This window comes from Chiroxiphia lanceolata, chromosome 1, assembly GCF_009829145.1.
Source record: "Chiroxiphia lanceolata isolate bChiLan1 chromosome 1, bChiLan1.pri, whole genome shotgun sequence".
NCBI classification, from domain to species: Eukaryota; Metazoa; Chordata; class Aves; order Passeriformes; family Pipridae; genus Chiroxiphia; species Chiroxiphia lanceolata.
This window is the reverse complement of record NC_045637.1, coordinates 54,134,012-54,147,873: the sequence shown is the minus strand read 5'-3', so window position 1 is coordinate 54,147,873 and position 13,862 is coordinate 54,134,012. Positions and strand designations below refer to the sequence as shown.

General features: G+C 36.7%; 1 long non-coding RNA gene across 1 annotated transcript; it reads left to right on the top strand.

Moving 5' to 3' along the window:
• Positions 1–375: 375 nt before the first annotated feature.
• Positions 376–13,489, top strand: LOC116780029. Its single transcript, XR_004354291.1, has 3 exons — positions 376–474; positions 9,729–9,808; positions 13,396–13,489. It is a non-coding gene; the product is annotated as an uncharacterized LOC116780029 (long non-coding RNA).
• Positions 13,490–13,862: the final 373 nt, after the last annotated feature.

Here is a 13,862-nt window from a genome sequence, read left to right as displayed (position 1 = left end):
AAAAGATAGTGAGACCCTGAGAAAGAGAGAACTTTCTTGTTTTCTGATAGATAATTAAGCAACAATATTAACTGTAAACTGAATGTGGTGGTAGCTCTGGCTGTGGGGACCACATAGGGCTCCAGCAGCTCACAGGGAGAGAGTGTGATGGGAAGCAGTCCTCCATGTCATACAACAAAGGGAGCACTTGCTGCAGTGACACACTTATTTCCCTTTGATTTCCCAGCTGTACTTTGTCCTCCTTGGCAGAATATGCACTACTGACTAACAACATGACATGGTATACCCTTTGCACTCTATTTTGAGTGTTGCTGTGTTCAGATAAAAACTGGACAGAATGCCCTCTTTCCTTCTTCATCTGCTATGTCATAATCTCACAGACTTGATTTTTCCATGTACAGAGGAAAACACTAGGAAAGAGACCAGAATAGTGCTGTGTGTCATTTTCCAAGGTGACTGCTAGAGCAGAACAAGGTAAAGTAAAATTGAGTGCTCTGCAATTCTAATCAAAGTTTCCTTCCTGATTTCTTCCCACTGCCATGTTTCTGGGACTTGTTTGGTTTCTGGTGGCTGCTCTGTGTTTCTGTGGGTGCAATTCCCGGCATTTTCTGCTTCCTGAAATGGAGTCATTTCCTTCAACCCTCTTGTTTCATCAGCCCTCAACTTTTGAGGATCTTTAAATTTCTCTGAAAAGCTGAACTATAAACCAAACATACCTAATCTTCATATGGCAGAAGATTTCCTGAATAAATCTGCTTCTTTTTAAGTATAAAAGCTCCCAATGATCTAATAAATATGTTTCTTCTACACCCTTGACCCTTCTGAAAGATGAGCACTGATTAATTTTCCCTCTGGTCATCAAATTCCAGTCTCCAGTTTTGTCTGATACTATTTGATACTACAGTAAAACTCCATTACTGGCAGTCTTAAATCTTTGTCCATTTTCTGCTCTTGCCTGCATTCCACTGCTTTTTAAAAATGCTCTTCGTATCCTTCAGACTCTTTATGCTAAACTGCAAGGTGTTTTACAGAGGGGTAGTTTTCTGTGATAAACCCTAGACTTACATGCAGTGTCTTGAGTGGTGGATAAATTTTCTGAGTCATTACGTATTTATTCTACTGTTTTTCTAGGAGATATGATACTTGACAAATCCATGCTTTTGGGCAGTTTGTTATACACTGAGATCTAGCTAGATGGTCGATTATACAGTCAGAACCAGACAGTGGAACAAGCTCAACAGAGCGCCATTAAGGCCGTTATGGGCTGCAGAAAATGACATTTAAGGAGAGATGGAGAGAATGGGTTTGTTGTGTTTGAAAAAGACTGAGGGAGGATCTTACGACTCTCTTCAACATCAATTAAGTGGATTCCAAGAAAATGCAGCTACATGCTTCTAGTATGCACACAATGACAGGACAAGGGACAACAGGTTAAAAGTTGCAGCTCAGGAAAATTGTAGTAGATGTTAGGAAAGAATTTTTTTACTGTGAGCGTAGTCAAACCCTGGAAAATATTGCCTGAAGAGGCTGTGAAATCTCCATACTTTGGGATATTAAAAATTCAACTGAACAAATGTTTGAGCAACCTGACATACCTTCAAAGGTGGATTTGATTCTGAAATAGTCTGTTTTGAGTGGACCTGAAGACCTCCAGAGGTCCCTTCCAGTCTCTGTTTCTATGACTACACGTGCTGTTATAAATAGCCAACTACACACCAATAGATCACCTCTTTGATATCAGTGCTTTAACATAGTAATTCTTATTTTAAAGTTTTGGAGAGTTCTGGTCAACAAGATTCAACATGCAGGTAATTTGCATTTCGTGTTGAATATGGCCCTAAACCATTAAAGCTATTTAGCATTTTATTTTCTTCTTTCTTGTGCTTTCTCAATAGGGAAGTCTGAAAGCATTATTTTCATAGAAGATTCAAAAGGAAAAAGAAAATTATGTAAATCCTGAAAAATGTAATCAGTGGTTTCTGTATTAGAAGACTATCTCAAGTCTTAGTTTCCACTATTATGTACTCCCGCAGTCTGTAGCTATTGTAGTGGCTCTTCAACTTGCTACATAATTCTGGAAGTACGGATGGATACCAACTTGATGTTTTTATGCCATTATTTGCTAGTATATTCAATGTTGATGACCTAGTACGTTCTCTACCTGATATTTCCCCTGATTTTGTAAAATGTTAAATTTTTGCGCACAACAATTTCATGCCTTTCAGTTTGTTATGCTCAAAATCTTGTTTGTGGGCAAAAATGAATCATACCTTGAGTATTAGTAAAGTCAAGAATTTATTGTTAGTATTATTGAAATCTTAAGGGTCAAATCATGAGTGCCTATCTTATTGTTATGAGAAAAGAATAATAATGCAGTTAAAATTGATATACGCACATTTCATTGTTTCTATCTCCTTTTCCAGTCTCATGTTCACCCTTTCACAGCTCCTTTGGGTCCTTAAGTGAACAGTTTCACTGCTGGAGTGCTACAGACAGTTGTTCTGTGGTTCTGAAGTTCATTGCCAGAAGAATTGTGATCTATGTGTTGGTGGTTTCTTTTTTCTCCCAGTGTAGTGTACTGGGGTAATTTTTATACGGTTAATAAAATGCATTCACAACTTTCTCTTTCTTCATTGGCCAGCAGCTTTATCTTACGCCTGAGTTTATGATAAATAGTGCCCTTTACATGGTAGATATTATGTCTTTGTTCTCTCTTTTACCTGTTAACAAAATTTTGTCCAGATCCAGGCATTTTTTAACCCACCATTAGTGGGGATTTTATAGGTGTGGACTCTCCAATGTCAAGCCTGTGCCCCATCTCTCATCTCACCTCTACTCCTTTTCTCCCCTTTTCAATGCCTCTGTTATTGTACCAAATCTATATTTCTCTACACTGCATCTTTGATTCAGCCATAAAATATCTCATGCTACATAGAATAACTGTTTGCTACTGCTATTTGTATAAAAGCGCAGTTCTACCACACACAGTTAAAAAAGAAGTAAACCAAATAAATCAGATAAACCTGTTTGATTAGGGCAATGGTCACAGCTAAATCAAATAGCACAAAACAATAGATAAACCAAGAAAATTTCAGACAGCACCAGTGTGAGGAACCTCAGTTCAGAGGCCTTGCAAACTCAGACAAAACTTACAGCCTGTTACTAGCAGTGGTGACACTTACCAGGGGACTAAATGGTAGGTTCTATGTGAAACACATCTGCTTGGTGACTCCCATCTGCAGTTCTCAGGACAGCGAGTCCAATGGTGTTATCTTCATCATGTGAACTTACAATTTCATATCAAAATTACGTCAGTTTTGTTTGTCAAGAATTGCTTTACATATATCAGCGTTAGTGCCTGTTAATTAGATTACTCTTCTGTGGTTTGCTAGCAACTTTCATATCATACCTTTTTGCTGCTTTTGTCCACAGTCAGTGCCTTGCTTATAGGCTTATTGTTTCTTGAATTATATGTGAATTATCCATTAAAAACACTCCAGCTTCCTCTCAGTTCTTCAAAACTCCCCTAAGTTATAAAAAAACCCCAACCAAATCTTTGAAAAAAATCAATATTTTCTGTTGATAGAACACTTTAGGTGAATAATTTTTTAATCTTGGATTCAAAACATCCAGCTCTGGTTTTGACACGTGACTTAAGTAGAGGAGAGCTGGATGTCATCTACCGGATACTATGTTTTCTTTTTATTTATAACATACCCTCCAAACCCCCACCCCCCCAATAAAACCCCCAAACCCAGTTTGGGACTGATACTATGAACTTCCATGGTGGCACGGGCAAACCTGGAAACCATTATCTGTGAAAAGGCCCAAACTTTACCATCGGTGAGTTTATTCATGGGATAAGCTAATCATTTTGAGTCCAAAGGAAAAGACAGATGACTCTCTAAAATGGTTTGTTAGTGGACTGCATAGTTAGAGATTTCTTATGGAGTTAGCCTGGGAAAGTGGCAAGAATGATAAAGAAAAATGACCCTGTGATGAAAGTGGAACATAGAAACTGACACTGGTAAACCCTACAACGAATCTATGCAGATTTTTTTGCAAGAGTGTAGAGCAAGTCTGTATTTTGTGTCTCAGTTGTGCAGAGGCCCTAGGGAATCCAGTCCAAATGAGCAAATATTTAGGAGACTGTGAGGCTGAAATTGAAGTTTATTCTGGTCAAGTCTACAGAAATGAATGACCATGAAAGCCAATGCAGCTAAATAGAAGAAGCTTTCTCATGGGCAGGAAGCTTTCAGAAGGGATAAATATTATTAAAATCAAAACATGAAAACCTAGACTCATGGTCATAAAAAGCAGGATTGAATATTTTGATCAAACCAGACAAACATTGCTTCACAGTAAACTTATTTGTTAAGCAATTAGAACCTCTTCTTCCACTTCCTAAATGAGAGAGCATTTTTAATAGCATATTTTTATCTTGTATGAGTATGCATAACTAACTTTTAAAAATGGAATATAAGAATGCTGTTTTCTTCTGTGATTTATATTACACTACAATCCATTATTAGTGGCTTAGAATCAATTGTTTCTTTATTTTTTGCCTCTGGATAGCCTTTTACCAACTCATGTTATTAGATTCTTTCATATAATTACGCTTGTTGAATACCTCTTTGATATATTTTCCAGAGATTCTGTTATGTTTTAGTTCTCAATGAATTAGCAAGGGAACTAAGTTCATTAGAGTCTATCCAGAGCCTTTCATCCAGGACCAGCTAGCTGTTGATTTGAAATCATGTGTCCAGCTTTTACTCTTGTTTATATTTGTTCAAATTTTCTAAAGTTGATATGGTTGTGCCAGTATAATTAAGGAGAACATTTGCCTGGAGAGCATTTGCCCAAAGAACATTCCTAAAAACAGTGACCTGACTTGCAAAAGCAGATTGTTGATGTTATCATGAAAAAGTTATATGTGGAGCTAAGTTCTATGTCAAAAAGCAGCTGAGTTAAAACTGGTAACCCAGAAGACTCCTGTATTGAAGGAGGCATCCAGTGTCTACAGAGCATGGCCATTTTCAGTCTTACATATAAATGGATAAATGTGGGCTCCCAACACACTTGCTAATCAACAGTGGAGTGCTGCAGGAGTCTGCAATCTGGTGCGAAATCATGAACTTTCTGGCTTGATCATGTGTCAGGGAAGCAATGTATGCCTAAAGCTATTGTTCCCATTGCAGAGTTGGAATCTGTACAGTATGGGCCAGGAAAACAATGTGCTTCGTTATGATAGAGACATAACTCCCAGCTGTGTCATGTGTCACGTTCCGGTTGGTTGACTATTTTATTACGAGTCTTTCCAGTTTCTGTCATCTGATCTTAAAATTACACATTTCCTGGAAAAGAGAAGGGTCTTTCTTACACTTCAAAGCAGACATTCGTGCCAATGAATGGTACTCATCTTGCATTGACATGCATAAAGCAAATTGGTTTATAATTTGGCTCTGACTTCAGCTTTTAGCAGTCAACAAAGTTCCCTTTTAGAGAGGCTGAGGTTACCTTCTTGCACTCATCCCTGACATACTATAGAGCTGGAATAAGAAATCTTTCTGCTGTTAAGGTGGGTTTATAATGCTACATTCAGATTTATGACAAATGCAACTTTAATTGAATATGCTGTTACTCTTAAAGGATTTACTACTGCTTATGGCAGATCTGAATTTGGCTTTTGTGTAAGGAAGGACATTTCAAGCCTGTTGGTGCAGTTATTTTTACTTTTATTGTGCCAACTGTCAGTGACTTTTTTCCTGTTTCTCTGCAAGACCTGAAATTGATGTTTAACTTGTGGAAAAGCAGCCTTGTTGCTGCTTCAAATGATGCTCTTCTTCTGAACCAAAAAAAAATTGAGAATTCTCTTTATTCATCTATTTATTCACATTGATTCATTCAAGGTCCTTGTCTTGGTAACTACCAAGGTCTTCAATTGGAACTCAGTTCCTAAACTGCCAAGGAAAACCCTGGAGGCACATTATATTCTGTCCAAAGACAGTACTGAGTGCTGCTTAAGTATCAGAAGAGACTTAAAATGTTATTGAGAAAGTTCTTAAGAATTGTGTTCAGTAAGTTTTACTTTGTTGTAATTGTTGCATCTTGTCCCAGTATCAATCCCCCCAAATGATAAAGTTTATTCCAACGTGTTCTGTAAAATCACCAAAAGTGTTGAAAATTTTTAGGGAGAAGCTACAATTATAATAAAATTGCATAAAGAAGGAGAATTAGGTAAGAGAAAGAAACTGGAAGCTTTGAAAAGTGGTGTATTCAATGAGAGACCACTATAGCAATGTGGAAACAAAGCTAGAAGGAAAAATAATTGTTCACTGGTACATCACATGATGTTTGACAAAGCTGTAGCATTATATATTACTATCTCCTCCCTAATACTATCTTTACAGGGGTTATATAGATAGAAGAGTACAAGACAGTGCAATCAATCATTAATGCCTCTGTCATTGCCATATAGCTTTCTCTGCTAATCAGAAGGTGGAGTTCCTCTTGCTGAAGCAGGAAATGTCACTGCCAAATACACCTGAGATCACTCCCATTTCCCATGATCCTCTAAGTATTGTGCTTTTTAATTAATTAAAAATAAAAATTAAAGAAGGCTATATTTGACTAATTAATAAACTCCCTGAGCTACAGTCACTGTAGTTGGGAATTTTGCTTCTGTCAAAAAACCCTATTGTTTGTGATTCCAGAAGGTAGTGCAACTAACTGCTTTCCAAAATGTCTCATCCTTTTACATACTCACTAATTTTTAATGACTTTCCCCCTTTTCATTTAAACTGATATGGCTCTGTTTATGAGTCGAGAGTAAGGTTTGACAGCAGCATAACGACAGCCCCCCAACAGCCCCTGGCGTGTTAGCTGTAGTGGGCGCTCTCCTCCTTCCCAGAAATAGGAACCATTTTATAAGTGGAAACCCTTTTCCCTACTGTTGAACAGTGCCCTTGAAAGCGTTTACTTCTAAGACATTTATATGGATCAAGTGTTCCTGAAATCATTGAAAGCTTGTTCCTTTAAATGTCCTGATGATTTTTTTTTCAAATGGCAGTTTCTCTTCTACAGCTGGGAATAACATGGTATTTCAATCCAAGAGAATAACATGGGTTTTGTTTTGTGTCATTAACCAGTTGTGAAAGAAAGTTAGTACATTTTTTCAGTTTCTGATGTCAGGCCTGTTGACACATGAATTTCTAGGCAATTTACATACTAAGTATAGGAAAGGGAAAACAGAAACTCTGCTGAAGTAGGAGATGTCACAATATAAGCTGTCCTAACACCAGAAGTTGAGGAAAATATCTCTTCATAAAAATCAGTCATTTTGATATAAATCCTTCGACATGAAGACTTCGTAGTGAATTGAATGGACTGCAGTTAAAATTCTTAGTTGTTTCTCACTTCTTAGAGTTCTCAGAGGCCTAAACAGTGAACATGTGTTTTGTGTTAAATATTCACAGAAGTATGTGCTCCAATAAAATGAAACTTTGAGCCAGCTAGTGAAAAAATGAAAATCTGAATGAGGAAATTAGGAAAATAAGGTGAAATAGTTTGGATGCATGATAACAACTACTCTGAGCCACAAGAATTTTAATCACTGTAAAAACACAAAGGATTTCTTAGCTGGAAATCATGTAACAGAGGACTTACTTAGCTATGTTTACCTGAGGTAGTCCTGCAATTAAAATTACATGTATAACAACAGGAACTAAGGAATTTTAAAGTAATGTTTCTTATCCCAATGGCTTTTCCCATTGGCTTGAAGCAGAAATAGGAGTTGGTTTTTGGACTTCAGATGTCTGCTTGGCTTTTTATTGTTGAGGAATCAGATAATGGCTTATTTAGGTATGGTTTTTGCATCTCAAGCAGTAAATGCACCAAGAATTTAAATATGAAAAAAATATGACATTTGAATGCCCTGTTCCTAACCTGTTTGTTACTGACTGACTGTCATATATATACTTGCACTGGGAGGATACAGAATTTTCTTGCCTATGAGTAAGCAGGTGTTGTTGAAACTGGCTGTAAATTATGTTATGTTTTTGTCCTTTAATGAGGAACTTAATTCTAGAGAAGCATAACCAATATGCTTTGAAAATAAATTCTCTTTGAAAAGAAATCTCTTACTTTTTCTATTGAATACTTTAATTCATAGACTTTAATAATACATGTTTACTGTTTGGTCTCACCTTTAATTTGTATAGTATGCATTCTTCTTGGTCCTCTTTCTGGAGGGCTAATATACATGGAAGAAAATTCTTTGTGTCAGAAGGTTTCAAATTGTGGCTAATGTGCCACATGTGAGCCATTAAACCAATTTATTCAACTTATTCCAAGAAGCATCCTCCAAGCCAAATGAGTTGTTCTAATGGGAACAGCACCAGCAACCTGCTTCCAGTCACTGTCTCTCTTGGCAGTTTGGTGGCTATTCATGCCTCATGCTGTTGCTCTGCATTGGCTTGCTGTACAATGTGATAGCACATTTTGCAGCAGATTCTAAGCAGCTGTCCTTTGGCTCCCTCCCATTCCTATTTTTTCATTTGTGACCCTCTGACTGTCATATTTGCCTCTTGTTTTCATTTGTTGACTTCTGAAGCCGTATGGCTTACCTCAGCTTTCTTTCTGTATCTCATCCTCCCATATTTTAGAATTAAGGGGGTGATCTAGTTTGGTAAGACGTAGGCTCATGCCTGCTCTTAAAAGGGAAAAACTTCTGCAACTGTAGCTCTGGGGACAGTAAGCTCAGATACTTAAAGATGAAGGCTAGAGTAAGTCCCTTTATAAGGAGAAGGAGGAGTTGAAGTTGCACCTGCCAATACCAAGGGTGTCCAACATCTCTGACTCACACAACAAGAAATACTATGCTAGCTAATGATAATATTTACTGGTGATCTACTTCACATGCAACAACACAATCACTAATGTGATCAGTGTTTTCAATAACACCTTGGTGCAGTCCCCGGTGTGGCACTGGAAATTCCACACTGACAGCAGAATTATATGGCAGACTGGTACACCAGCACCAGCTCTCTTGGATGCAGCCAGAGTGCTAACATTATTCCTGAAGAGATGGAAATCCTGAATGAGAGAAATTCAAAGAAGAAAAAAGAGACAAATAACTTCAAAGTCAGCAGAACCAGTTCTACCAGGTAAAGTTGCTTGTACTATTCTGAACAGTAAGATATTTTAAGGACTATTTTAGGGTGCTGGAAGACCAGGAAAAGCAAACAAATAATGTGCTAGAAGACTGAATGTATTTTAAAAATTTTGTCTTATAGAAACAATCTCACCTCCCCCTATAGAATGTAATGGTAACTCCCTAGAACATAACTTCAGACTCCAAGAATTATATGTTCAGGAACTTCTGCAGTCTGAAGAGAATATCCTTCTTTCACTCTCAAATTAAACAGGTGAACTTGTATCTTCCACAAAATCCTATATCAAGGAATTCCACAGCTTCTATATACAATATTGTATATTGTATATATAAAAAAATAAACCCCTCCAAACTTTTGCTCTTGAACCTGCTTCCTCTGGTTTCGTTTGCTGCACATAATGATGCATGCTCTCTATTGGTTACATGAGATACACTGTATTAATAGAATATTTTAAAGAAACAGTTATCAAAAGTGTGGTAATAAGATAAATTTTTGGAGAAACTTATGCATTTATGGCAATAAAAATGTATTTATGTTTGTAATATCCGAATGCAGGTGCTGATATGGAGCCAGCTATAGAACTGAATAGTTACAAGACATGGCTAATTCACAGTGAGAAAATAATGAGGGGTCGTGTGAGTATGCACAAATATCTTACATGCAGCTTTTTGTTGTCTATCTGGTACGGGATGTTTGTTATGTAGGCTGCTAATACATTGAACAAAGAAGTAATTGAACACTTTTCCACTCATACATACCTTGTCTGAAATCTTTATCCACTATTCATGAACTACGTCTCTTTGTCCATATTGTGAGCAACCAAATTTCATGGTTCATGATTTTGGTAACTCAGATCATGCTTATAAATTATATGTTATTATTTCTTGGATATTGAGGAAATGAAAGCTGAGTCTATAGTTTGCACAATATTATTACATCTGTGTTTTATTGATGCACATGGGAATTTAGGTAGATGAGAATTTAATCTTTCACATGAAAAGCTTAGTTTAAGCAAAACACTTTAATGTATTATTCAGCATGGAAATGGCAACAACAGTTCTTGTAGTTCCTATAGCCCTGGTTAGCTACAAGTAACAAAAATTCCTAGACTTCAGTCCAAAATATTATCTAAAATATCTTCCTGTAGGCATGAAAGGGCAAACATTTCAACTATGGGATTCTGTAATTTACACAGTAATATGATTAGGGTTTTTTGATCTACAAGGAAATAAATTATTAGTAAAAGTCTCTGAACCTCACAGGATTGTTGCAGCATATTTGGACAGTGAAAACTATTGCCATTCAATGGGAAAAAATATTCCTTTGCATGAGTCTATGATGGATTTGATTTAGTAATCAAAAACCATAACTTCCTCTGAACTCTTATCATGGAAGAGAGGGTTGTATTTAAAAAAAATTAAATAAGTAATGCCATTTGCCTAATTAAAACCTTATTCTTTAACTGGATTAGATTACTTTCATTTTTTCCTCAAATACTTTACTCGAAAATGAGTTCTACAGAATATGGAAAACTGTTTTCTTTTCTCATTGCCCCTTAATTTTGTGTACTATGATTTGAATTCTGTCACCAATGGAAGAAATTGGAAGACAACTAGTAGTCTAAAATATGAGCATTTCTAGTAATTCATGGCAATTCCCTTTCCCATGGTCATTCCATCTGAAATTCCATTCTTACATTCTTGTGAATAGGGTTTTTTTAGCTATTTAAACAAATGTGCATTTGCTAAGCAATATCACATAAAATCTCTGTGGCATTTTCAGCATTTCCTATTCTTCTGCCACAAGACTTTTTCGAGTTGATTTTCATGTAGTGTGCACACAAAAAGCTCGGCTCATAAAAGATGCAGTAATAAGAATAGATTGTTGATATAAGAAGAAATATTTCTTTGAAAAATATCTACAAACTGCACAATTTTATGCTTTTAGCTATCACGTTAATTGATGCATCTAATAAAGCTTGATAAACAGCCACCACCATATTATTCACTTCTCTCTTAAGATGTGACTTCTGAATAAAAATTACTGCAGTTGAAGATGACAGAACACACTTTTTAAAAAATATAATACAGTACCTGTGTTTTCAAAGTGTGGTCAGAGCAGCTGTTTTCTAATTTTTGTACAGCACCAAATTTTGGAAATATGAATGTCTTAGAGTTGTATCATGAGTGTTTTTTGTTCTCTCATAATTATGCCTTCTGGTCCCTGTGTCATCAAAAGTACAATGAATACACGAAGGCTGGTAGATGATAAAACAGAGGCAAAAAGGTCAGATAAAGAAAATGTGGTCCCTGGAGGTCAGTGGGGAGATCTGTGAGTCAGCTGTTACATTAGAGAAAAGCAGACCAAAAAATCCAAGACTCAGCAGCCTGTGATATCTGTAAGAATTAAAGAAACAATACCATGATTTCCCCTCATATTTCTAAAGCTATTCCTGTCTGGCTGGTAAGCTGTGGTATGGTGGTGCTGCTACTGTTTGGTTAGTAAAGAGAAAAGCTGAGCCACTCTTATATGATTCTCTTTTTGCGCTACTCCAAACTTTATTTGTTTGTATGGTTGGAACCATATAAACTGTTCACTTTAAGTTTCTTCAAACTTGTGTACTGTATGTATTTGGCATACCACATGCACTCTCCTCCAAAACTTGGGTAGAACTGCAGTTGTTTTTAATTATGAATTATTGAATACGGGGATTAAAATAGTTCTAAAAAACTGTGTTACTTCTAAATCTAACAATAAGACAGTAAGAATTTGCTGACTTTGATTCCAAGCTGTCCATTTAACCACATTCAGTATGGGATAATATTACCATTGACATTAAAGGTCTAATTGGTTCTGCATTGTTTGTTAGTGCAGTATTTCTGGCTATTCACTAATGTCACAATTCACACCTACTCTTGCTGTTTCTTCTATTATTTTCGGCAGGTGTGGAAACCCAAAAGAATTTATTTCTGACAATAGAATAAAATTTCTCTTTTCAAAAAGGGAGAAACATCTTTTGCAGAAATTACCGTAAGACACACTCATGCTAGTGGTGGCACTGGATATTCATATTAACTATTTGTGGTCTTTTTCTACTTCTTTTATGTAGTCCTTACATGCTTGGCAGAAGAATACATACAGACCTGAATGTTGCTAATCTACTCAATCTGGAAGAGCACCAAAATTTGAGGAATAGCAGAACATTCATAGATCAATTTAATAGCACTGGCAGTTTGAAATGGCTCTCTAGAGAAAACACCAAAGCCTTATCCTAGAAAAAGGAATACTGGAGTTCTATTTTCCCTAAAAATGGTCAAAAGTATGAGGAAGGGAATAGAGCCTTAGATAAAGATGAGTTGTCTCATAGTTGCACTTCGGACCTTCTTTTTGTTCTGAAAAGTTGCCCATCTTTGCAAATCATCTGTCCCTAGTAGCTTATTTTTCACTTGCTAGCACAAGATACAGACCAAGAATTGGTCTGTTTGATGCTCCTTGATGCTGGTCCACCTGCATTGTTTACAGACTGTGCTAAGTCCTGAAAGAGCTTACAGTTTAGTAAGCAGTGTTCTGCCCCAGGTCACAGATTGAGTAACTGCTCAGTATTAGCAGGGAGGAAAAAGATTGTTTCGCTGGTACTATTATGTTAAAATAAGGACTGTGTTCCTGTCGGGGTTGACAGAGAACCTGTCAGCAGCCTGGCAATTAGTGATGAGGAATTTAAACAACTTTTAGGAAATATTTACTGTAATGCCGGACGGAACAAACGTAATGCAGCCCAGATCAAAGGTCACCAATCAAAATGCGTATAGTGTCACCAATAGCATGTCACAGCATGCACAGTGTCTTCAGTGTCACCAGTTAAAGTGTATGCAGTGTTTTATGCTTGAGACTTTTGACCAATTGTGTTATGTCACGATAGTGTACAAAGAGTATAAAAGAAACACTTGAGAGCAATAAACAGCTTCCTGATCACCTTACACCTGGACTACGTCTGATATCTGTGTCGCTTTGGCCGTTCCGACATTATCAGCGACATGTTACTTCTTAAGAAGTGAGTGTATGTGGTAGTGTAATAATTGTGCATTGCACAGGACTCTACTTGGATGTGCTGAGATTAAAAGGAAAATAAGTGCCCCCTACATACATCCTGCCTGTCTTCTGTGCTTGGTTCTGAACTCATCCTACCTTGCTGCAGTCTGACATGCAGTTCATTTGTCTTTAGTGGAGGAAATTTAAGGCCTGGACTTGCACAAAAGACACAAATATCTGCTTCTCAGATGTCACCCCAAGAGAAGTCTGCAAAACTAAGAATTGTGGCATTATAAAGAGTTTTTACTCCTTTTTTTGTATCGTGAGTTTTCTTTGTATCCTGAGATAATATTTCAAAAGTTGTAACTAAAAGGTGATTACAATATTTATAATCTTAGCTTGGGTCAATATCTTCTTTAACTGTACCAAATCACTAGATAATATTGATCAGGTAAGTGGAGAAGTAGTCAGTTGATGACAGATTATGGTGAATGTTGAAGACATTAACGCACACACATTTCCCTGATCTTCTTTCTTTAATGTTGTTTAATGAATGCTTATTTTAAAATGTTCCATAGTAAATCTCAATTCCCTCTTTATTATTATCAAAAATCTCTTCCTCCAGAATTGCGAAAAGGCTGACACAGCAGTCTGTACTGG